The sequence below is a fragment of the Pinus tabuliformis genome, chromosome 4_2 (assembly GCF_031772625.1).
Source record: "Pinus tabuliformis cultivar Carrire ecotype Pingquan chromosome 4_2, CPIR1, whole genome shotgun sequence".
Lineage (NCBI taxonomy): Eukaryota > Viridiplantae > Streptophyta > Pinopsida > Pinales > Pinaceae > Pinus > Pinus tabuliformis.
The window spans coordinates 641,889,673-641,916,057 of NC_142304.1; positions in this window are offsets into that span (position 1 = coordinate 641,889,673).

The following is a 26,385-nucleotide window of genomic DNA, read 5'->3' on the forward strand; positions in this document are numbered from 1 at the left end:
TGTGCTCTATCATCCATAGATCCAGCTCACTCATCTTCGAATCCATCCAATAATCCAGCTCAACCAAAACATGAGAACCCCATCACACAAATTTCTATCTGGAAATGGCAAGGCTAGGCTGAAAAAATTCTCACACCTAGCAAAACCGATGCCATAACAAAAAAAGAACCACATGCAATGCCATGCATGCCAAATATAGTAAGGAAAGTACACATGCAAATGGATATCTGCAAAGAATACTACTATAGCTACACGATCTTACTATTCCTTGTTTGATCTTTGCTTCCTCTTTCCCTCTTTGCCTTTCTTGATGCAATGCCAAAATGCTCCAAGAAAACTCTAAGTGTCCAAGAGTGAGATAAAGAGAGAGAGTAATGAGAGAGCTCCAAAACTAAACTGACAAAACATTACAAATTGATCCTCAGAAACCCTTTTATCAATTAGGCCTCTATTTTTTTCATTTTCCATTAGTTTCCTTCAATTTCCTTCTCACATGCAACTTGTGACCTTTCACCTTCCTTTTCTCCTAATTTCCATTATTTTCATAAATAAATGCACCAAAATGCCATTTTTCCTTTCCAAAGCCTTATCCATTTCCTTTTCCAATTTCCTTGCCCATAATAAACCAAATGAACACCCACAATAGGATGTCCTAGCCAACATTCAATTTTAAATAGGTGCCCGTATTTGATCTGTGATATCGCATGTAGCTCCATCAGGCCCAACATGCTTCCACTGCACTTTAACCTACTCAATTGCTCGGTTCTGGAGCATGAGCACCTTTTTTCATAATATACAATAAGTCTTTGGCTGGAATTCTCCATCAAGTTCTACCTGCAATATATACCAATCAATCACATGATCAACATCTTCACATACTTCTTAACTAATGACACATCGAAAACATCATGGACTTTCATTGTCGAAGGCAGTGTGAGTTAATAGGCTAGTGGCCCAATCCTCTCAAAAATACTGAAGGGACCGCAAAACTGTGATGTCAACTTGGCACATGATTCAATCCCTAAGGAGATATTCTTTGGTGTGATGTGCAAGTACACTATTTCCCTGACATGGAACTCCTTGAACTAGCTATTCCAATCTGCATAGCTCTTCTTCCTATCCTGTGCTTCCTTTAGACTCTTCTTTATAACCTGCATTTCTTGTTCCTTGTCTGCCAACATGTTCGGTCCAATCAACACCCTGTTAACTCAATCGCTGCAATTGGTGGGAGTACTGGAACTCCACCCATGCAATGCCTCAAATGGACTCATCCTCAAAGATTCTTGATACCCATTGTTGTAAGAAAACTCTACCAATGGAAGATACTCTTCCCACTTTCGTTGCTGATGCATCATATACATCCTCAACATGTCCTCCAATATCTTATTTACCCTCTCAATTTTTCCATCTATCTGTGGATGATAAGTTGTACCGAAGGCCAAATATGTGACCGAACCTACAAACAACTCCTTGCAAAACCTGGAAGTGAAATTTTCGTCCTTGTGTGACACAATATTCTCTGGAAGTCCATGGAATCTGACCATATCTCGAATGAATACCTGTGCTACATCACTAGCAGAGAATGTAGACTTCACTAGAATGAAATGCACAACCTTTTTTAACCTGTCCACAATAACCATCATGGAATCGTGTTGTCTCACTGTCCTCGACAAACCTATGATAAATTCCATGGAAATGACCTGCCATTTCCACTCTGGAATCACAATCAATTGTAGCAATCCACCTAGATACTTACACTCTGCCTTCATAAGCTGACAATCAAAACACCTAGCCACAAACTCTGCTACATCCTTCTATAGATTTGGCCAATAACAAAATTTCTTCACTGTGATCAATGTCTTTTTGTAGCAAGTGTCACCTGAATATGGTTTCACATGAAACTCCCTGAAGATCACCTTCATGAGCTCACTAGTATCTAGCACATATATCTCTCTCTAAATCTGTCCAATCCATCCCTCGTTAGAGAATAGTCCACATCCTATGCACATGCACCTATACCTATACCACTACCTATACCAATACATGTACTACTACATGTAACTATACTCTATTTCAACCTGTGTAGAATATCCATATACCTGACATCCCGCTAACCTACTTGCAAGACCCTATCCTATAATTCGGTCCCATAGGAGCTCATAGCTGCTAATTGATTTACCTATACTAGCCTGGTAAGAGCACCTTCCACCTTGTTCTCCTTTCCTTGTATGTACCTAATATCAAAGTCAATCTCACTGACCATGGCCAACCATCTAGCCTTCCAAGCATTCACATTCGGTTGGTCAAAGAAATGCCTCAACCCAATGTGACCAGTCATCAGCACAAACCTCCTTCCAATAAGATAGTGCCTCCTCATCTTCAATGTAGTTATGATCACTGCTAACTCAATATCATGTGTCATGTAGTTTTGTTCGTGCTCATTGAGTTTTCATGACTCATAGCATACCACCTATCCATCATGCATAAGGACTCCATCATGTCCTTTCTTGCAAGCATCTATGCTACAAACTCTTTCTCTATATCTACAATCTTTAACACTAGTGCATGTGTCAACGACTTCTTAAGCTACTCAAAACTGGCCTCACACTCCTCGTTCTAGTCCAACTTCTTACCTTTCCTTTGCAATGATGTAATGGGATAAGCATTTTGTGAGAATTTCTTGATGAACATTTTGTAATATCCTTCCAACCGCCTGAAAGATCTCATATTGTCCAAATTTCTAGTAGCTACCCACTCCATGACGACCCTTATCTTTTATGGATCTACTCCAATGCCCTCCTTGGAGACAACATGTCCAAAGTAATGTGCCTCAATCTGAAAGAAACTGCACTTTCTAAACTTAGCATACAATTGATGTTCTCTCAACAACCTCAACATTGTTGATAATGCCCGGCATGCTCTTCCTCAATTTTAGAATATACCAATATGTATTCAATGAACACAATAACAAACTTATCCAAATATGGATGTAACACACTATTCATCAAGAACATAAATGTAACTGGAGCATTAGTCAAACCGAATGGAACTATGAAAAACTCATAGTGCCCATACCTGGTTCTGAATGTGGTCTTGTAGATGTCCTGTTCTTTGGTGCATACATGATGATATCTGAATCTCAAGTCAATCTTAGAGAACACTGCTGCTCCCTTTATTTGATGAAACAAATCATCAATCCTCTATAATGTGTACCAGTTCTTGATGGTTACTTTGTTCAACTACGTGTAATCAATGCAAAATATGAAAGTACCATCTTTCTTCTTCACAAACAATACTGGTGCACCCCAAAGTGATACACTTGGCCTAATGTATCCCTTATCCAACCTTTCCTTCAACTGCAACTTCAACTCTCCCAACTCAGGTGTGATCATCTTGTAAGGCGCTTTTGATGCTGGAGCTACCCCTGGAGCTAAATCAATAGAAATATTTACTTCCCTGTGAGGTGGCAACTCTGAAATATCTTCGAGAAACACATCCTGAAACTGCTATAGAATTGGGTACCTTCTTAAAACATTTTCATCCTCAACTTCCTTACCTTTGTCACTAGAAATATGCATTGCAAATAACACACACCAATTTTTGCGACTAGACTTTGCCTGCATAGAGGTCACCATCCTAATTGATATGGATTTCTTCTTTCCTATAAGACTCTTGGATCCCCATGGTCATCGACACACTCAATGTCTTTTTCATAACAATCCACCTTGGTTCTACGAAGGTACAACCAATATGTTCCTAACAACATACTGTATGATCCCAATGGTAATACATTCAAATGTGCTATAATAGGCATACCATTCAAATCAAATGCACAAGATCTTACCCAATGATGAACTCACTTCTTTGTACTTGTAGCCAACTATTCTAACCACAATTCTACTTGAAATTCCCTACACAAACCACAATTATCCACCATGTCATTACTAACAAAGCTATAATTAGATCCAGGGTCAATCAAAATAGAAATAACTTGATCACAAGTATTTTTGTCCATCTCAATAATACATGCCTGATGGTCTACCTGTTTGTTATCCAATGCTAAATAAATACGAGGAACGTTTTGACCAACATCCCCAACAATATGTGCCTCCTATGTACTATATATATGAGATCTACCACCTTGATTTTGTGGACAATATCCTTTAAGATGCTCCTTACCACATGTCCAACACGCCAATTGAGCAATACCCTCACCTCTATGTTGTTGTTGTGACCCATGTCCCTGTTGAGCTGCATTGAAGTTCTTTTGTGGTGACACATTTTCTTTCTCATCTGCATTCTAAGGCCTTGTTATTTTTGGCTGCCATTTAACTTTACCTTTGTCTTTTCCTTTCCATCCTTGCTGACATTCATTCTTACACTTTGACAATTCATAGCAATGCTTCAATTTCCCAATAACTTCCTCAAGTGACCGAGGCTCATCGTACTCAATCCAATCTCCAAATGCTAATGGCAATCCACTGACAAATCACTAAACTTTAGTCTTCTCATGTTTAAGATATGGTACATACCTCAATAGCTCAAAGAACTTAGTCATTTACTCTTCATGTGTCATTGATCCCATCTTTAGCTCATATAATTCTTGGGCCCTACTATCGTAGTACCTTTCTGACAAGTACTTCTCGCTGAAAAGCCTTTGGAACTATTACCAAGTCAAGTAATATATCTTGATGTCTCTAACCCACTTCACATATTCCCACCTGATGCCTACTTTACCTCTCAGGCTGAAGATATTTATTCTAGCCTTCATATTATCTTTGTACTCATGCAACTCAAAGAATTTCTTCATCCCAAGTATCCAAGCCTCTATATCTTCCATCTTCTTCACATATCCATCAAAAGTAGGTGGCTTTTATTTATTAAACTAATTTGGTAAGTATCCCTTATCACTCCTCATGTAAGGATGATAACGATGGCGATCATGATTCCTATCAAAACCATAACGAGAATAATACATGTATCCATCACCTCTCCTATCTGAAGTATCCAACAATCTACCATCTCCAATTGTGTCATCTCTATCCAACCTGTAAACACCTATTGGGAATCAGATCCCCCAAGGACAATTTTGGGGCTAAAATCCCATGATTTGGGTCGAATTTTGTAATAGAATTGCAATGTCTCCGCATTTTGTGGTTGTGGAGCACGAAGGTGTCATGAGTCATAAAGGTTTTTCTGCCCTAAATTTGGTAAAGTAAATTCAGCTATAAGGATCTAGCCATGGTCCGCGAACCATGGGATTGTATAAAAAGAGCTAGGTAAGTAAGCTCTCACTAGCCTTAACGAGTCATGAGTTGTAGGTGAAGTCTTGAGCGATAAGGAGAGAAGTCTAAGTTTCAGGTCTTATTGTAGGTATAGGCTCTGCAGCTGAGTGCATAGAGGCATAGGGTAGAAGTTCACGGCTAAGTGCGTGGATCCTTGCCGTTGTGTGCGCAGGGCAGATAGAGTCTGTAATCCTTCAAAGATATAAATAAAGAGAAGCATTCTACAAATTTCTTGTCTTATTTCCTGTTAATGCATCTTTTCATTTTGTGTATGGATTTCATTTATAATGTTTATGTGATGCGCAAATGTATGTAATTACTTTGGATAATTAAACGCAATTAAGGATATCAGTTTACATGGCGCTAACTGTGGTTGTTTAATAAGATAAGTAAAACACTTAGGATAGCTTGAAAACCTATTCTTTACACTGCTTTAGCAGCTCGAAAGTACTTGAACCATAGGTTAGGGCTGTGCGAAGGCCAATTGTACCCCTTCGTGGAGGTACTGAAGGGTGGAATAAAGGGCTAGACAGACAGAGCCCTAGAACTTAGCAACCTCCACGAAAGTAAAAATAGAAGGAAGAAACCAACATCACGACCATCTCAGGATGTAGAAACTTGGTTCAAACATCCCCCCATACTGCTTCGAGTGAGACTTCGGTCTGTGCTCCATGGGTTGATGCTAAAAGGGCCAGTAGTGTAGGGATTTATTTCGTTAACTAACACTGAACCTGGGTTAGGCCCCACCAAGCTAGCAAATGGTTCCATTGTCAGGACAAGAATATGCATAAGAGATGTGTGATTTCGTATCACTGGAATCCAACTAAGAAAGATATCGGAGACTGGTTGGATAAGAAGATCCATGAATCCATAGCGCATGAGAACTGAAGTTTGCGACTGACAAAGGAACAGTGGCTTGAAAGGTACCTATATACAGAAATACACGAGATCTTTTTCTGTTCCTTTCTGGTTGAGTTATACGAGTGGATCGCGAAGCTAGCAGATAGCCAAGGAAGGTGGAGACTTGACGATCCTATTGTTTGGACCCCAGAGTTAGTACAAAGATTGGAAGCCTCTGAGGATAAGATCGTCTACACTATTGATCATTGGCTTGATCGCATCATATGAGAATTTGTGATTGAATTCACGGTCGATACCCCAGTAAGATACAACGAAGTGGAGTGGCACTTTTTCAAGGGTCCGCGAGGTAAGTACTTGAAGTCTTTGAATACCTGAATTAAAATATTATTGTGCAAAAAACGGGTTGTGATGCTACCTTGATGTTTGGAGCTCCTCGAAGTGGAAAGACTTAAAAGAAAGAAGGGAGAAAGGGTCCTGAATATAGTCCATTAATTTCACCTCCACAAGTTGACAAAGAGGGAGTAGCAAAGGCTTCTCCATGAAGTGATATTTAGCTAATAAGACAAGGATTCCCATGACTACCACCTCCACCCACACCACCTCCAACTTCATCGCCATCACATGCGACCTCCCGGATACCACCACCGCCTCCACTGTAGTTCAGTATGGCACATTTAGTGATGCTACCTTTGTTTAAAGGCTTGGGAAATGAGGACCCCGAATAGTTCTCGTTCATGGTGAAAGCTGTATGGGAGGCTCAACGCATTACAGATGATAACATGAAGAAGGCGACGATGGTTAGTGCTCTATAGGATCACAAGTTAACCTGGTACATTAAGTACTCTAATGATAACCCAAATGTTGGAGTGGAAGACATCCATACCGTGCTGAACAAAGAATTCAGTAGGCCTAAATCTTAGGTGTAGTGGATTGTGGGGTTCAAAGAAATCATGATGAAGCGAGGCGAGATACCTTGGGAATTAGATCAGAGGTTGAAGTGTCAGATCCACGAAATTAATATGAACTTGACAAACGAACATCATTGCGAGTGGTTTGTGGCTTTGTTCTTGCGACACCTAAGGGTTGCACTGTGACAGCAGAAGATAAAAACTCAGGAAGAGGCCTTGGAGATTACAATGTGACTGCATGAAACACTGATGCAAGATCCAAATTTTGGGGTTCAATAGATCCATGCGCAGTTGAAAAATTTGTGCCTTGAGATGAAAAGTTTGAAGCAGGACAGAACAGTTCGACTAGAGGTGCGCGAAGAGGTATCGTGCCTGAAATGCAAGGGTCAGGGGCATGAACAAGATCATTGCCCGGTCTTTGTGAACTACATGGAAGGAGGAGGACCGATGACTTTGAGGCCAAAAGCTCAAGAAGGACCAAGTGCGGGGCCTGAATTGTGGTGCGCTATATGTCAGGTAGCAGGAAAGCATGCCATGGATAAATGTCATTCATTGCAGAAGTTTGTACAAATGCCACAACAACTGTTGTGCAACTTTTGTAGGTTGATAAGGCATGATGAGCACAATCGAAAAAGCTATGAATTGATGATGGACAAAATGCCCGCCTACATGATTCAGGTCGAATTCTACCCCCTTGACCAAAACACAGGGATGCCGCGAACAAGCTCAGGGGCGCAGATGAGGATGAGGTGGAGAAGGACCTGGCAGAGGTCGAGGACAACTAATCTGCTACAATTGTGGAGGACAAGGACACTATGCCCATGATTGCACTAACCCAACACGTCTGTCATGCAAATATTGCACTCTGTTTGATCATGAAATGAAAGACTATCCTATGCTAACAGCAAGGATACGTGACAAAGGGGCGATACCACCTTAGCGAACTCAGAGCCTGCATATTATGAGGTCTGAGCCTCATGAAGAGGATCTGAATGTGAATATAGTAGTCTAAAGTGGAATTACCAGAGGGGATGATAAGGAGAAACAACCCGAAGACAATGCATGGGTTCACAAAGCTCCGATGAAGCAGGCTGAATTTGATTTGGAGTTCGCACGCGAAACGTTCATGGAAGCAAAGAAGAGCTTCACTGAGGCCTCCACCTTAGGGAGCAAGGATAAGCTTGATCAGGAGATGGACCCTTCTATGCTTAAAACCTTCCTAGAGACCCACATGAAGTTGATGCGTGATAGCAAGGCTGTGAAGGGATTACAGGAGCTTATCAATAGATGTGCTGGAAACGATCAGGGTGAATCATGCATGGTATGAAAGATTGGTAAGCATAGAACAAGAACAGGACAAGAGATGAGGATGACCACACAAATAGGAGAGTACAAAAAGGATTAGGTTATTTTGGATCTGGGGTCAGACGTGAATGTCCTACCAAAGAAAACTTGGGAATGGATGGGGAGACTTGCGCTGCAATGGTCTCCGATTCAACTACGGATGGAAAATCAGCAGGAGATCATCCCCATGGGGCGGCTACAATGGGTGACTGTAGATATTGAAGGCATGAGTGTGCTGGATGACTTTGAAGTAATAGAAATTGTGGATGATAGCAACACCTACCCTATGCTCCTTGGCATTGATTGGGCTACTGATATGAATAGGGTAATCAACCTAAAGAAGCGAAAGATGATATTTGAGAAGAAATCGCTCCGCGTAATAGTACCCCTAGATCTTATTGAAGGATCGCGCTATACTAAACCAGTCTGCGATTATGAGAGCGATGATGATCTGGACTGTATCTATAAGATAACAACGTGAGACCAAGATTGGGTGAATCCAACAATGGATGGATGAATTACATGGCATTGCGAGAGTTCCTTCACCTCCAATTCTGATGAAGAATTAGAGCATTTTCAGAATTACCAACCTGAATGGGTGGACTTGTTTTGTCACACACTGGATGTCATCCCGATGAACTAGTACTTAGAAACAAAGCTCCGCCATTGTATAGGTGAATGGGATATTCTACGCGAGGGATTCATAATGACATGCAGCTTTGAATATGGGTTTGACTGTATTGACGAGGTGCTACAAGAAGTAAAAGTAGCAATATTTAGGGTACCGCAAGATCCTTTGGACTTGATTTAGCCTGATTGGGCTACTTAGTTGAGTCACGCACTGGAATGATATAACATAAGTACTAAAGAAGAAGATGAGTATCTACGAAAGGTTAACATCCATGAAACAAAAGGTCACCGCAAGGTTAAAGGACTGTATATTGAGAATATTGATATAACCGCGCCAGTGAAAACGAAACAAGTAAATATTGGTACAAAGGTAGAGCCCAAATTCATGAAGATTGGAGATCACTGGGATGATGCGGTGGTGGATAAAGTCACTAAATTGTTTCGCGAATACCAGGATTTGTTCCCAACCAAGTTTATGTATTTAAAGGGGATAATCGGGGACCTGGGTGTTATGAAGATTACGTTGAAGCTTGACGTGAAGCTGGTTAAGCAAAGACCTTACCATCTCAATCCGAAGTATAAGGAGAAGGTTTTCTTAGAGATAGACAAGATGCTCACGACATGCATAGTTGAGCCTATGGAAGAATTTGATTGGGTGAGCCCAATGGTGGTACAGGAGAAGAAGCAGAAGGATGAAATAAGGATATGTGTATATCTTAGGAAGTTGAATGATGCTTGTGTACATGATCCTTCCCCAACACCATTCATTGATGAAGTGTTCGACAATGTAGGTGGCTAGGAAGCATATTCCTTCACTGATGGGTTCTCTAGGTACCATCAGATCCAAATTGTGCTCGAAGATAGGAGAAAGACAACCTTCACAACTAAGTGGGGGTGTTTTTAGTACACTGTAATTCCCTTCGGATTGAAGAATGCCCCTGCTATTTTCTCACGCGTAGTCGTTGCGGCATTCAAATAATTTATTCATAAGTTACTGGAAGTGTACTTTGATGGCTATACTTATCAAAGATACCAGATCACACTCAATTTGAAGAAGTGCCTATTTTGTGTTCCTATTGGGACCTTGCTGGGTCATGTGGTTTGTAGACAGGGACTAATGGTATATCCCACGAAGATCGTGGTGATACTTAACTTATAACCACTGAGGAGTGTGAAGTAGCTGCGCGCTAACGTAGGACATATCGAATATTACAGAAAGTTTATCAAAGGGCTATGCCCAGATCACCACGCCTATGGAGAAGTTGTTAGAAAAAGATGTCATATTCTGCTAGAACGAGGACTGTAAGAAAAGCTTGGATGTATTGAAGGAAAAGATGGTCACCGAGCCGATTTTAGTCTTCCCGGATTGGAAGAAGTTTCATGTACATGTTGATGCGTTATGTATAGTGCTGGGAGCAGTACTAACACAGGCTAGTGGAGGAGACTTGGACCATACAATAGCATTCGCAAGCAGAAGGTTATCCAAGGTGGAGAATAACTATTCCACCACTGAGCGTGAAGGGTTAGCTATGGTATATGCACTCCAGAAGTTTAGACACTACTTGCTGGCTGGCCATTTTAAGATGTATACAGATCATTCCACGCTGAAATGCTTGGTCAATAAGCCTATGTTGGGGGGAGAGTCTGTAGGTGGTTGTTACTTTTCCAGGAGTATGATTTAGAAGTTATTGTGAATCCCAGACAACTGAATGCGAGACCAGACCATCTGCTGTGCATCAAAATAGGGGAAGAGCCTACTAATTTGGAGGAGGGATTGCCTGACATGCAGCTATTTGTAGTGTGTGTTGTTGATGGTCATTTTGATGATATCATACATTTCCTAATGATAGGAACTACACCGGAAGGATCCATTATCAGCAAAAGAAGGAGTTAGTAGTGCACACAGTAGAATTTTTTGTCATTGCCGGGAATCTATATAAAGTCGGGTCTAATGAGATCTTGAAATGATATGTACTGGAGTTTGAAAGGAGCAGTATCCTTACGGACACTCATGGGGGCACTACGGGAGGACATTATGCAGGGAGAGCGACTATGCAGAAGATTCTACCCACAAGGTTGTGGTGGCTGATGAGCCCCAAATTTTGGTAACATTTTGGGCTCATTTGGCCTACTCACCTTGCTCAACCCTTCATTTTTTATCACTTATGCATCATTTCTTAGTATATTCATGTTATTTGTAGGAAGAAGGGCGATCATTATGCCTATGTGGCTAATACATGTTTATTTCAGGTTTTTTGACATTAAATGGAGCAAAGACCATGCAGATGGAGGCAAGGAGACAGCCAAGGTGGCATTGCGGGTTTGTAGGGAGGTTGTCCACAGCCTTGAATGACCTTCCTCGTGATCTCCACCCCAACTCCGAGCTCCAACAGTTATCACCACCGAGCTAGAAGGCAGCCAACGGATTCTACAGGAACAGTAGTTTACTTTTAGTTGGACAGCCAAGCCCCACTAATTGAGGAGGCCAGCTTGGCCCTCATCATGTATAAATATTGAGGCTGTAGCCTTCGAAAGACTCTTGAACCTTTGTTGTAGATTTTGAATCACGATCTATAGCTCTGTTTTGCTCTTTGTAAGCCATTTTTGGCATGTTGTTAGACTCATGATTATGATCTTTTAATAAAAGGTAGGCAGATTTGGATTCAATTCTGAGTTCTTAGAGGAGCTATAGCTCTCAGGTTAGGGCCCAAACTGAGAGCAATAGACCTCCTTTTCTTTGTATTGTTACTAGTCTTTCCTTTCAGCATTTCATTTCTCTGCCTTGACATGCATTTGGAAAACACAGTTTGCTGGTTCAAATTGCTTGATGTGATTAAGTAGGTTAGTTTATGGATAAAATGCTTTCAGCAGCTTAGATTAGAGTAGGAGGATTAGAATTCATCAAAGTTCCAAGAAAAGGTTGATCGTACACTCACTTCCACCTCTGTTTAGAGATTGGGAGTGTAGACCGTGCCAACCACCAAAAAACGCAGTTTTACATGTTCATGCAAGCTTTAAAGTCAAATTTCCATTGGTAGAAGTATACATGCATTTAGATCTTGAGCAATAACCCTTTTCTTCCAGCACCATGCACGATTTCTATCTTAACTTCAATCACTGTTCTTTGGGTTTTGATACAACAGTTAGAATAGGTTGATGAATTCTCGGTTTTGTGCAAAACAGAGGTGATTTGTTCCATTTACACTGCACAGCACCACTCTATCATGTCCTTATCCTTCTCAGCCGTGCCTAAGCCATCCCCTTACCTCCCAGCTAGATCATTTGCCCACCATCTCTTCTGTTATCCACATTGTTTCACCTTTTCGGCCTTCCATTGCCTCTACCCTTCTATCGACCAACCAGCTTTACACACACCTTCCCCATCTCATCTCTCTATCCATAGGCCATCACAAGCTCCTCTCTCATCCTACCTATCCACCCTTACAGCTCATTCACTCCTCCATCACCCAAAACTCCGACTGCAGAACATCCTGTAGAAGTTAGCAGACTTCCTGTAGAAATCCCGAGCTTCCTGTAGGATCCCCTACAGACATCCTGTAGAAGCCTGCAAACATGGTTGCCAAGCACCTGAACGTTGTGAACTTCTGTGGAATGATGTTAGGGATCCCCTGGAACCTCTCAGAGTCCTCCTGACCTTTCCCAAGCCTTCCTCCCCTTTGAACTACCCCTGCACAGTCAAGACCCAGTGAGAAGCACAGTCAGAATAACTCCAACCACTTGAGCAAAAATACAAAAACATGTTCTCTTCAGATGAAAGTAGTTTAAACTCATGCATCTCATCTCACTAGAAGTAATGGCATCATTTGTAGAAGTTGCATTCCCACCATTGCATCATAAGGATTAAGCTGGTCAAATTAGGGTTTACTAGGGTTTCCATGCTTTGTTGGCTTTCAGTTCATTCTTGCAAAGTAGGTTAATTTCCTTTGAGATATCCTTCGTTCATCATTTAGAAAGCTTCTTTTGAGAACATATAGAAGTTGGCTTGAGCCCTAGCGGACTTGTGCCAACTGACCAAGTGACAGCTGCGACAAGAGCTAGTACTTGTGCATACAGCACCGTCGCTTCCAAGTTTGTTACGAACTACCGGGTTGATAAAATTAGAGAAGGAAGCTCCAGGAGTTGTAGCATTATTGTTACAATACTGGAACCCACCATCTTTTTGGCGCCGTTGCCGGGGAAGCGTCAGAGTATTAGTAATTGTTGCTTTTCTTCTGTTTTCTTACTCTCGCCTTCTGCCAAGTAGTTTATTTCATTTCCATTTTGCAAAAGTAGCATAGACATTTCCTGCTTTCATAGATTAGCATTTCAATTCCGCAATTTCAATTTTGCAAGCCTAGATTAGCATTTCCATTCTGCAAGCATAGACTAGCATTTCCATTCCTGCAATTCCATTTGAGCAAAGTAGATTAGTTCTTTCTTGCTTTCATTTCAATTCTGCATTTTATTTCAGCAAGATAGTTAGTTGTAGATCAATCTGTTTCAGTTTTGCAGGTACCAAAGAAAAAACAAAAGTAATCAAAAAGCCTTTCCATTTCATGCCTCGTAGGAATCGAGATAAAACAGGCAAATTCTTACCCAACACCCCCACCACATCGCTGAGTCACCCTTCTCTCTTCTTCGGTGACAGTGATCGAGAAGAACCTATAGGTGAACCTCCTGAGATATACGAAGATCCTATAGCAGAAGAAGAATTAGAGACCATCCCATCTGAAGCTATGGCTGACAATAGGGGAGAAATGAGAGAATAGAAGGTGCCTTCCCCATCCGCGAAACCAATGGAGACATGAAAATGAAAAACATTAGTCCCTCCGCTCTACCTCACTTCCATGGACTGACTACTGAAGATCCTGATACCTTCCTGTTTGAGTTTGCTGTCCTTTGTCGAACCTATGACTATACTGAAGATGAGCAGAAGCTGAAACTCTTCCCTTCGACTCTTAAGGATGCAACATTACGTTGGTTCATGGGCTTACCTGGGAATATTATCACCGCTTGGGCTCAGATGCAGCAAGCTTTCAATACCAAGTATCGGGACTACTGTAGGTCCAAGGAAACCAAGGGGGAAATCTTTCGGATGACCATGGGAAATGATGAGTCCTTAGAGGATTATGAGGAGAGGTTTCAACTTAGCTATAAATGGGCCAGGTGCACACTTGACCCTGAATCCCTCAAGTTGGTCCTGCTCCGAGGAGTCCCTGAAGACCTCTTAGATACCCTTCACATGTTAGCTGGGGGAGATATTTACCAACTGCCTTATGAGGACATCAAGACTGTGTTTAGAAACCACTATAGGGCAGCCCGGAAATGAGGTAGAGGAAACCTCCTCTTAGCTGGTATCCCTTTCTCCAAGCATGAGTTTGCAAATCAATTAGAAGATCTTAAGAGTGAGGTGAGACAGACCATTGCCATGCAACTGGACACATTCAGGATCTAGCAGAAGAAGGAAGAAGCTGAGAGGGCCTTGGCTATCTTCTGCCCTAGATGTACAAGGAGACACCCTAAGAACGAATGCCCATTGCATTCGGTTGAAGTGTGCTTCGTTTGTGAGGAGGACCATCCCAGAAATCAATGCCCAACCTTACCTGGACTTAAAGCCATGTACCAGGGGACAGAAGCCCCCACTGAACCTCTCTATTTCCTCAACCAAAGGAGGCCACAAGGACCTAGACCTTACCAGAAAGGGATGCAAGGGGCACCCCAAGCTTATTACAACCCCAACCAATCGACTCCTATGCCTTCCTGGGGTCCCCCTGCTCATCCTTCCTGGCCCATGCCTCCTCCATGGCCTTATCCACCTCAGTACCCTACTCAGCCCACTACTCATTCATATCACTCACATGCCCAGCCACAACCTCAGTGGAATGCACCTCAGTCGGGGTGGAGGCCCCAGTACAACACTCCTCCCACCATTTTTCCTCCACCACCAGTTCAACCTCAACCATTACCTCCTGCTCCTCCAAGGCAACCTCAAATATCTGCTCAACCGAACCCGAACCCCAACAATAGACAGGCCCAGCAGGTATACACTGGGGAAACATCATGCCCTACCTATGCTGTGGAAATCCAGGAGATCAATCTTCGATCTGGAAAGACTCTTCCAGATCGCCAACCTCCTCCCCCAGAGGACGAGGAAGACAAACAGGAAAGTGAACCAAAGGCTATTCCACCCTTTCCTGAGAGACTAACAGCCACCACACAACCCAACCCAGAGGAGGATGAGCTTCTGGGAGAGCTCAAGCAGTTGTGTGTGAAAATACCACTTCTCCAAGCCATCAAGGATGTGCTAATATACAACAAACTAGTTAAGGAAAAGTGTTTCAAACACCCAGGCAGGCGAAAGAGAGATGCTTCAACCATCAATGTCTTAGGACAACTGTCTGACCTTATGTTAGGACAAGTCATCTGCCCAAAGTACCTAGATCCTGGGAGTCCTGTAGTAAATGTCCACATCAATGGCACCATCATACCTCACACTTTGATTGATCTGGGGGCTGCCATTAATGTGATGACTAGGGATACCATGCTCAAACTCAATCTTCAGGGTTCTTTGAGGAAGACCTCGACAGTCCTGCAACTAGCAGATCGCTCCACTGTGACTCCCGAAGGGATTGTGGAGGATGTCTTGGTCTCTGTCGACTCTTGGGAATACCCTGCAGATTTCTTGGTTCTGAAACCCAAGGTAAAGCTTACTGGATATCCTCTTATTTTGGGAAGGCCTTGGTTAGCCACTGCAGATGCTTACATAAGTTGCCGTGCAGGAAACATGACCATCAAAAATGGTCCTATGTCCAAGCAGCTAGTCCTATACCCTCCTGCCCAACCCTCCTTAGAGCATGACTTACCACTGTGGTTGGAGGAAGGAGAAGAGGATCAGGTGTACTCAGCACCTCTGTGCACCCTAGATACCACTAGAAGAGACCTCCCAACTGAGGATGACTTGATTGAGACCTTGATTCAGAATCCACCTTCTAGTGCACTATCCTTAGAGAAATTGGTGGAGGATGCCCAAGCCAGCACCTTAGTGGACCTTTGTGCCACCAACCCTGTCACTCCCAGAGTCAAGAATGTGGAGTTCGGCTCTGAGAGAACGTTAAAGATCAGCTCCTCCCTATCTCCTTCCCAGGAAAAGGAGCTGTGTAGCCTGTTGGCCAGCCATCTAGATGCTTTTGCTTGGAGCTATAAGGAGATGAAAGGAGTCCATCCTTCGGTCTGTACCCATCACATATACATCAAAGAGGATTGTAAACCGGTTAGGCAACCTCAGAGGAGAATGAATCCAGCCCTTAAGGACATTGTCAAAGAAGAATTGCAAAAACTGTTGGATGCCGGATTCATTTACCCCATCTCAGATAGTGAATGGGTGTCCCCTCTGGTGTTGGTTCCCAAGAAAAATGGGAAGTGGAGAATCTGTGTGGACTACCGAGAGCTGAACAAAGCTACCAAGAAAGACCATTTCCCTCTACCTTTCATAGATCAAGTGTTGGATGGACTGGCAGGAAAGAAGTTCTTCTCTTTCCTGGATGGGTTTAGCGGGTACAACCAAATCCAAATCAGCCCGGAAGACCAAGATAAGACCACCTTCACTTGTCCTTCGGGTACCTTTGCCTACTGAGTTCTTCCCTTTGGGATCTGCAATGCTCCTTCTACCTTCCAGAGAGTTGTCTTGAGCATCTTCTCGGAGCTGGTCCATGATGCGGTGGAAATCTATATGGATGACTTCACTCCTTATGGGTCCAACTTCCAGGAAGCATTGTTCAATCTGGGAAAGGTCCTAACCAAATGCATTGAGATGAACCTGTCCCTTAGTCCTGAAAAATGTGAATTCCTGATGACTGAAGGGACCGTGCTAGGCCATACCATTTCTTGCCAAGGGTTACAAGTGGATCCTAACAAAATTGCTCTCATCAAGAAGGTTCCACCTCCCCAAAAGGTAAGGGATGTTCGGAGTTTCTTAGGATTAGCAGGGTATTACAGGAGAGTCATTAAAGGCTTCAGCAAGCTAGCCTCGCCATTGTTTGGCCTGTTGGCAAAAGATGTGGAGTTTAAATGGACTGATGATTGTCAGAGGGCTTTGAATGAATTAAAGGACAAGTTGGTGTCAGCCCCAATCTTGAGAGGTCCAAACTGGGCCCTACCTTTCCACATCCACACTGATGCCTCGAACAAAGCCATAGGGGCAGCTTTAGGACAAGTTGAACAAAAACTTCCATATGCGATTTACTTTGTTAGCAAAAACTTATCCAAAGCTGAACTGAATTACACTGTAACCGAGAAAGAATTCTTGGCTGTGGTCCATGCACTGAACAAGTTCCGACATTATATTACCGGCTATCAAACCTTTGTACATACGGATCATGCTGCAATTAGATATTTAATGAATAAACTAGATGTGAATGCTCGTATTATTAGATGGTTACTTTTGTTGCAGCAGTTTGATTTGACCATTGTTGACAAGCTAGGTAAAGAAAATGTTGTTGCTGACTTTTTATCTAGATTGGATTTGTCTGCAGATGAGGATGGAATAGTGGATGACCAGATGCCCGATGAACATCTGTTTGCTATCTCAGTACTCTCTCCATGGTTTGCTGATATAGCAAACTACCTTGTTTCAGCACAGTTCCCTCCGCACCTATCTTCAAGAGAGAAGAGTAGAATCATCAGGAAAAGTGCTTCATTTACTTGGATCGGGGGCAATCTGTTCAAGCTTGGCCCTGACCAGATCTTAAGGCGTTGTGTAAGGGAGGAGGAAGTCTTTGATATCCTCCTCACCTGTCATGATGGGCCTTGTGGAGGACATTTTGCAGCAAAGAGGACTGCCTTCAAAATCCTGCAGGCAGGCTACTATTGGCCCACACTTCATCAAGATGTCAGAAGATATATCAGCCAATGTGACCGATGCCAAAGAATGGGGAAACCGACTCAAAGGGATGAGATGCCTCTCCAACCTCAAGTGACTCTTGAGCCATTTGAGAAGTGGGGTATGGATTTTGTGGGTCCAATCAACCCTCCTTCGAGGCAAAGGTCTTACATCATTGTGTGCACTGACTACCTGACAAAGTGGGCAGAGACTAAAGCAATCAAGGCAGCAACAGAAGAAAAGGTGGTTGATTTCTTAAGGGAGAACATCTTCTACAAATTTGGCTACCCAAGAGAGCTGGTCACCGATCAAGGGAGACAGTTCACATCCAACTTGATTGAAGACCTACTAGCTCACCACAAAATCAAGCATAGGACTTCCACTCCCTATCATCCACAGGGAAATGGGCAAGTGGAAGTCACCAACAGAGCATTGGAAGGGATTTTGACTAAGGTGGTGGGCAGCAGTAGGAAAGATTGGGCAGATCGCCTCGTTGAGGCCACATGGGCTTACAACACCACCTGGAAGACCACCACCAGCTTCACACCTTATGAGCTGGTCTATGGGAAGAAAGCTTTGCTGTCCATTGAATTTGAATACAACACTTTGAGGATGGCAGCTCAGCTGGACCTAGATCTCAGCCATGCACAACAAGAAAAGTTATTGCAGCTAAATGGACTGGACGAGCACCGGATGCAGGCCCTCCTTCACTTAGAAGTGGTTCAACTTCAGAGAAAGGTGTGGCATGACCAACACCTCAATGACAAGCAGTTCCAGCCAGGAGATTGGGCACTGTTGTATGACTCCCGGTACAAAGATTTCAAGGGGAAGCTGAGAACCAGATGGCTGGGACCATATGCAGTGGAAAAATGTCATGACAATGGATCTGTTCTTATTCGGACCATTGATGAGGAAGCCATCCCCATGCTTGTCAATGGGAATCGATTGAAGATCTACAGGAAACCTCTCTCAAGACAAGAGTTCATTAAAACTATGGAGAAATCAGTGTTGGTCATAGAGAAGGGTTCTGCCTCTGCTTTGGGCATACCCTGAAAGATCTAAAAAATAAAAAATAAAAAAAATAATAATAATAATAAATAATAAAGATCCTTGGGTGAAAACCTTTCTGAGGCTCCCAAGGCAGGTGGTAGGGGTGAAAACCTCATTGAGGCACCCTTATTGTCTTTCAAAAAAAAAAAAAAAAGAGATTTGAAAAAAGATCCTTGAGTGAAAACCTCTCTGAGGCGCTTAAGGCAGATGGCAAGGGTGAAAACCTCATTGAGGCGCCCCTGCTATCTTTCAAAAAAAGAGAAAAAAGAAAAAAAGAAAAAACAATAAGCAAAAAAGACAAGGACAACAAGTTTATAATGTGAGAATGCATGCAGGTTGCAGGTGTTCTATGAAGGAGAGGAGGTCTTTTAACACAAAGCCAAAGATCCTTATCATGCTGCTAGGAGACCTCACCAGCACCTCCTCCAAGAATACTCATCTCCTCCAAGGTATGGGCACGATTTCATCACAGCTTAAGTCTTCTACAGGAAGGTGCAGACTTTCTACAGGAAATGCAAACTTTCTACAGGAAGTTCTGTATTTCTACAGGAAACTTCCTGTAGAAGTTTGGGATGGCCCAGAATTCATTTTATGAGGAGATCTAACGACCAAGGATCGGTTTGGATGCATGCAAGCTACTGTTGTCACCCTTACACACTGTTGTCACCTCTTTCTACCATCCCTGTCGACATGCAATGAAGTTACCTGCACCATCAAAGCAGATCATTGAGTTATCAAGAGAAAGCAATTTTTAAGATGAAGAAACGCTGAGATGTCATACCATATCCATCCCAGCCATCCATGAGCTCTGTGAGCATGATCGTGTGGCCATTGCCTTCGTCTCGCAGCATGCACCTGAGGAGGAAAAACGGTTACAGGACATCCTGCAGGAGTCCCGTAACAGTTAAGCCTGCTAGAGTGTACACCATTCACCACGCTTGCCACATGCAATGAAAACGCAGGCGCATGCAGCCAAAGCATCTGGTTCATTGTCAGCGGCCTGCGAATATGAACCTCCGGGCCTGTGCAAATCCACTAGCAGCAAATAAATCCACTCATCGTCGTCCAAGAGCCGAAAAATCGTGTTGCGGCCGCACAGGTAAGTGCCTCGACCCTTTCTTCCGTCAAATTGCATGAATTTTACTTTGAAAATGTTTGCAAGTGTGAAGTGAATGGGTTGAGCGGTTGTATGGCCATTCGACTGGCCACGTTGACCTGTTAATGGTCTAGTCGGTGGTCGTGGAAAAAGAAACGGGCAGTGCACACGTGAGAGCCATCCCGTCGGGAAAAACGAGTTTTAACAGAAGAGACGGCGGCGGATCTGCGGGGAATGATGCGGCAGTAAGGGAACTCGCAGGCGAATGATGGAATGACATCGTCCAACGGTTCGGCAGGGACAGCTCACCCCCGTGCCATGGATTCCGCCGATTCAAATCTAATCGGCTAGATTGCCACCCCATGCATTTATCATTCACTGTTTGGAACTCGAGTGATTATCCGGATCCCTCTGCAGCTCGACACTCCAAGTCTTTGGCCATTCGAACGCCTGTTGAGCAACACCAAGAGCGCAGACCCACTGCAGTATCCTCCAGAATTCGCGCGCTGCTCCTACAGGAAAGCTGTTTCTACAGGAAATCGGGTTCCTCACGTCAAAAGGTGGCGGATTAAAAAGGGTAAGCCTGAACTCTCCATGCAATTGGTTTTGAGGGTGGCAGAATCGTCGTCTACAGTCTGGTCGTAGAAAATTTTTGCAAATTTTGTCTGCCATGCATGAACTGTCGTCCTACAGGATGTCAGTGTAATTAAGCTGTGTTAAGGTCCTCAGGAGATAAGCTTCGTGAATTATATGCATGACAGAAGCGTAATTCTACGCTCTGTCCCAGTAGGCCAAATTTCTTCCGCATTCGCCACCTCCAGCTAACGCAGCAGCTTTCACCATGCCAGGTGGGTTCATTAGAAGGGAACCCACTAATTCAACGAAGTTAAGAGAAAATCCTGAGGTGGTGGAGCTCTTCACACGAGCGCAATGGATATCCTTCTGTGACAAATTGCAGGGCTATGACGACGAAGTGGCAGAGGAGTTTTTGCAAGCTCTAAGGCCGAAATCCAAAACATTGGCCACTGTTAACTTCAGGGGTTTGAGCCTCAAACTCACCCCACAATTCATCAGCCGAGTTACGGAGCTCCCAATGGGATTGCCATGGGATAAAGAAGAAAGGAAATTGGGCCAACAGGCTAAGAAAGAATTCTTTCCACCAGAGGAGGAATTCTCAGAAGACAAAAATGGGGTTCGTAGAACCAGTTTACTGCCACCGTGGAATGAAGTTAGCCTGCAGATTATGAAGTACATCACCTGCGAAGGCCGTTTTAGCATTGTATATGGGTACCACTTTTGGTTACTCACTGAATTAAGGCACCAGATGGATCTACCTGTAGAAAACAAGCTCAGTCTCCCCTACTTTCTACTACAGTCTTTGATTGAGTGTGCCACCAAGTTGAGAGAAGGCACACCAGACCAGGTAGCCCACCATGGACTCATCAAACTCCTTGTGGAGGATGCACTCCACACATACAAGGTTCCTCTCTCATGGGAAGCCTTCCGAAATTTGACCAAGGATGGTGATATAAAGATGCTGACCGAAGAGCTCGGTTCATCTAGCAGTGAGGAGAAAGAGTCAGTGCCCACAGCGAAGAAAGAAAGAGGCCAGAAGACCCCGACCACGGAGTAGAAGAAAAAGCAAGAGAAGAAACAAGAGAAAAAGGGTGACAAAGAGAAAGATGACACACCCATTTTGACGGCAAGAGAGAAAAGATTGCAAAGCAGAGTGGACAAGACTGAGAAGGTCCACGTCAGCAAAAGTGCCTCGACAGCAACTGCAACCAAATCAAAAAGAAAAACTCATGCAGCAAAACAAACCAAAGCGGTGACACCTGTTTCTACAGGAAAACCGAAACAGGCTTCTACAGGAAGCCCGAAATTAACTAAAACAGGGTCTTCTACAGGAAGCCCTGAAAAAGTGAAACCCAAGGAGAAGAAAGTTGACATTCTTGCAAGGGAGGCAGCAGCTATGCTGGCCACCCTTAGCACACCTCCTAAGCCAAAGGAGAAGAGAAAGAGGGAGACCCTTCTATATTTTAAAGCTAGAAGAAGTGTGAGAATAAAGACGGGCAAGCCACAGCCTCCGTCCAGCAGCCCGATCATTATTGAAGATGCCCCTACTTCGCCCAAGGAAAGGTCCCCCTCGAGGATATCAGTCACCTATGAGAGGGGAAGCCCGAAGAAAACTACGTGGCAAGAAAGGTTAGACCAATTGACTACAAAAGCTCGGCTACAGGATGCTGAGGATGCTCTACAGGAAACCTTAGCCAGGCTTAAAGAAACTGAGAGAATGGAAGGGGAAGCACCCTTATCACCACCAAGGGAGGGTGAAGTAGAACCACCAAAGGAAGTGGAGAAAGAGCATATACCAGAGCCCAGCCCTCAGCCAAGTCTGAGTTCATATTACACCTTTTTAGAGGCTGGAAAAATTATACCTTAGAAATTTACTGTGCCACTATTTTTTGCATTGGAGGAAGAAAGAGTCCGTACACACACGTGGATGAAAATAGCCAAGTCAAAGGGTGTGGCGGACATAGGTCCCTTACAGGAGCAGCTCAAGGAGGCCAGAAGTGAATTGTCCATGGCTAAACACGTGGCAAATTGCCAACGAGTGTTCCTACAGGAAGAAAACCAAAAGCTGAGATTGCAGTTGAAGGAGCTGAGGGCAGGGACAGGTACATCCTCCAAGGACACCACAGCAGCACAACAAGGCAAAAAGGAACTGAACACCGGTCTTGGGGAGCCAACCACACCTCTACAGGAAGCAGAACAGCAAGCACAAATTGAGGTGCAAGCTCTTAGACAACAGCTGCAACAGAAAGAGGCACAATTGGCCTGCATGGCTAGCTGGGCCATGGATGCTATCCAATGCAGACAGCCGGCCAAATCCTATGGCTTGTACCTGAAGGACCAATGGATGCAATTCCAAATCAATACCTTGGCACAGAGAGGCATCTCTCAGCTCCAAGACCCGCAGCAATTCACTGAAGTATGCAGCACTAGTTCATCAGAAGATAAGGCCAAATTAGCGGAGTTCTACCTCCATAATCTAGCCCTGCCTAATGTAGTTTCATGGGATCCCAATACGGCCTTGGGAGATATGCAATTAATGGCCCTTGCCTCATGGCTGAACCATGAGGACAAAAGAGCAGTAGAAGCCAAAACGGTCATGAACCGAGAGCTGAACGAGCCATTTCTCATCAGACCAGAACCAAGGGATCCAGTTGCACTAATCTCAGCACACCAACATTTGTCCACTGACCCTCAAGCTTCATTAAGATATATGGATCAACAGGCCCAAGCCATAGCTCATTTTGAGGACATGGAGAGACTGTTAGGAGACAACGTTGTCCAAGCATGCACACGCAGATGGAATACATTGGCACACAGTCTGAAAATCCGAGAGTACCATACCCCAACTCGGATGAGGGAAGCTCTGGTACGGGTAACCCTCTATAAGAAATCCATGCAAAACCTCCAGGCTAGCTGGATTGGCCTTAAACTCAGCCCACCACTGCTGCTAGGATTGATGGAAAGCAGCACAGAGAAAGATGATAATGAATAGTGGGAAGAGGTAAACAGAAGGGCTGGGTTTCATATCAGCAAGGAGGACACTACTACAGAGGCTTGGGATGTAAGGGTAGCAGTAAAGGCAATGAAGGATGAAGAGTTGGACTAGTTGCTCAAGGATGAGCAAATATTTTAGCTGGGGGGTGATGATGAGCCCCAAATTTTGGTAACATTTTGGGCTCATTTGGCCTACTCACCTTGCTCAACCCTTCATTTTTTATCACTTATGCATCATTTCTTAGTATATTCATGTTATTTGTAGGAAGAAGGGCGGTCATTATGCCTATGTGGCTAATACACGTTTATTTCAGGTTTTTTGACATTAAATGGAGCAAAGACCACGCAGATGGAGGCAAGGAGACAACCAAGGTGGCATTGTGGGTTTGTAGGGAGGTTGTCCACAGCCTTGAATGACCTTCCTCGTGATCTCCACCCCAACTCTGAGCTCCAACAGCTATCACCACCGAGCTAGAGGGCAGCCAACGGATTCTACAGGAACAGCAGTTTACTTTTAGTTGGATAGCCAAGCCCCACTAATTGAGGAGGCCAGCTTGGCCCTCATCATGTATAAATATTGAGGCTGTAGCCTTCGAAAGACTCTTGAACCTTTGTTGTAGATTTTGAATCACGAGCTATAGCTCTGTTTTGCTCTTTGTAAGCCATTTTTGGCATGTTGTTAGACTCATGATTATGATCTTTTAATAAAAGGCAGGCAGATTTGGATTCAATTCTGAGTTCTTAGAGGAGCTATAGCTCTCAGGTTAGGGCCCAACCTGAGAGCAATAGACCTCCTTTTCTTTGTATTGTTACTTGTCTTTCCTTTCAGCATTTCATTTCTCTGCCTTGACATGCATTTGGAAAACACAGTCTGCTGATTCAAATTGCTTGATGTGATTAAGTAGGTTAGTTTATGGATAAAATGCTTTCAGCAGCTTAGATTAGAGTAGGAGGATTAGAATTCATCAGAGTTCCAAGAAAAGGTTGATCGTACACTCACTTCCACCTCTGTTTAGAGATTGGGAGTGTAGACCGTGCCAACCACCAAAAAACGCAGTTTTACATGTTCATGCAAGCTTTAAAGTCATATTTCCATTGGTAGAAGTATACATGCATTTAGATCTTGAGCAATAACCCTTTTCTTCCAGCACCATGCACGATTTCTATCTTAACTTCAATCACTGTTCTTTGGGTTTTGATACAACAGTTAGAATAGGTTGATGAATTCTCCGTTTTGTGCAAAACAGAGGTGATTTGTTCCATTTACACTGCGCAACACCACTCTATCACGTCCTTATCCTTATCAGCCGTGCCTAAGCCATCCCCTTACCTCCCAGCTAGATCATTTTCCCACCATCTCTTCTGTTATCCACGTTGTTTCACCTTTTCGGCCTTCCATTGCCTCTACCCTTCTATCGACCAACCAGCTTTACACACACCTTCCCCATCTCATCTCTCTGTCCATAGGCCATCACAAGCTCCTCTCTCATCCTACCTATCCACCCTTACAGCTCATTCACTCCTCCATCACCCAAAACTCCGACTGCAGAACATCCTGTAGAAGTTAGCAGACTTCCTGTAGAAATCCCGAGCTTCCTGTAGGATCCCCTGCAGACATCCTGTAGAAGCCTGCAAACACGGTTGCCAAGCACTTGAACATTGTGAACTTCTGTGGAATGATGTTAGGGATCCCCTGGAACCTCTCAGAATCCTCCTGACCTTTCCCAAGCCTTCCTCCCCTTGAACTACCCCTGCACAGTCAAGACCCAGTGAGAAGCACAGTCATAATAACTCCAACCACTTGAGCAAAAATACAAAAACATGTTCTCTTCAGATGAAAGTAGTTTAAACTCATGCATCTCATCTCACTAGAAGTAATGGCATCATTTGTAGAAGTTGCATTCCCACCATTGCATCATAAGGATTAAGCTGGTCAGATTAGGGTTTACTAGGGTTTCCATGCTTTGTTGGCTTTCAGTTCATTCTTGCAAAGTAGGTTAATTTCCTTTGAGATATCCTTCGTTCATCATTTAGAAAGCTTCTTCTGAGAACATATAGAAGTTGGCTTGAGCCCTAGCGGACTTGTGCCAGCTGACCAAGTGACAGCTGCGACAAGAGCTAGTACTTGTGCATACAACACCGTCGCTTCCAAGTTTGTTACGAACTACCGGGTTGATAAAATTAGAGAAGGAAGCTCCAGGAGTTGTAGCATTATTGCTACAATACTGGAACCCACCAGTGGCCAACCCTCGATCAAGATTCGAAAGCATACTGCAAAGCGTGTGATGTGTGTTAAGGGACTAGCAAGCCATCATGAAGGGATGGCCTTTGAATCCATAAATGACGTTACAACCCTTTGAGAAATGGGTGATAGATTTTGTGGGACACATCTAGCCCCAAGGAAAGACAGGAGCAAGGTACATTATCACTGCGATGGAGTATCTGACTTGATGGGTAGAGGCACAACCTGTAAAGGATTGCACAAGAATGACTGCTACGAAGTTCCTCTTTGAGTATGTACTGACGTGATTTAGGTGTCCACAGATTTTGATGAGTGTTCGCGGTACGCACTTTTTGAATGAGACGATCAGTGTGCTGATGGAAGAATTTCAAGTATATCATCAGAAGAGCACACCTTATCACCCGCAAGCTAACGGGATGGTGGAAGCATTCAATAAAATTCTAGAGAACGTTCTCGCTAAGGTTTGCAATGCTCAACGAAGTGATTGGAACGTATGCATACCTGCAGGACTATGGGCGTAT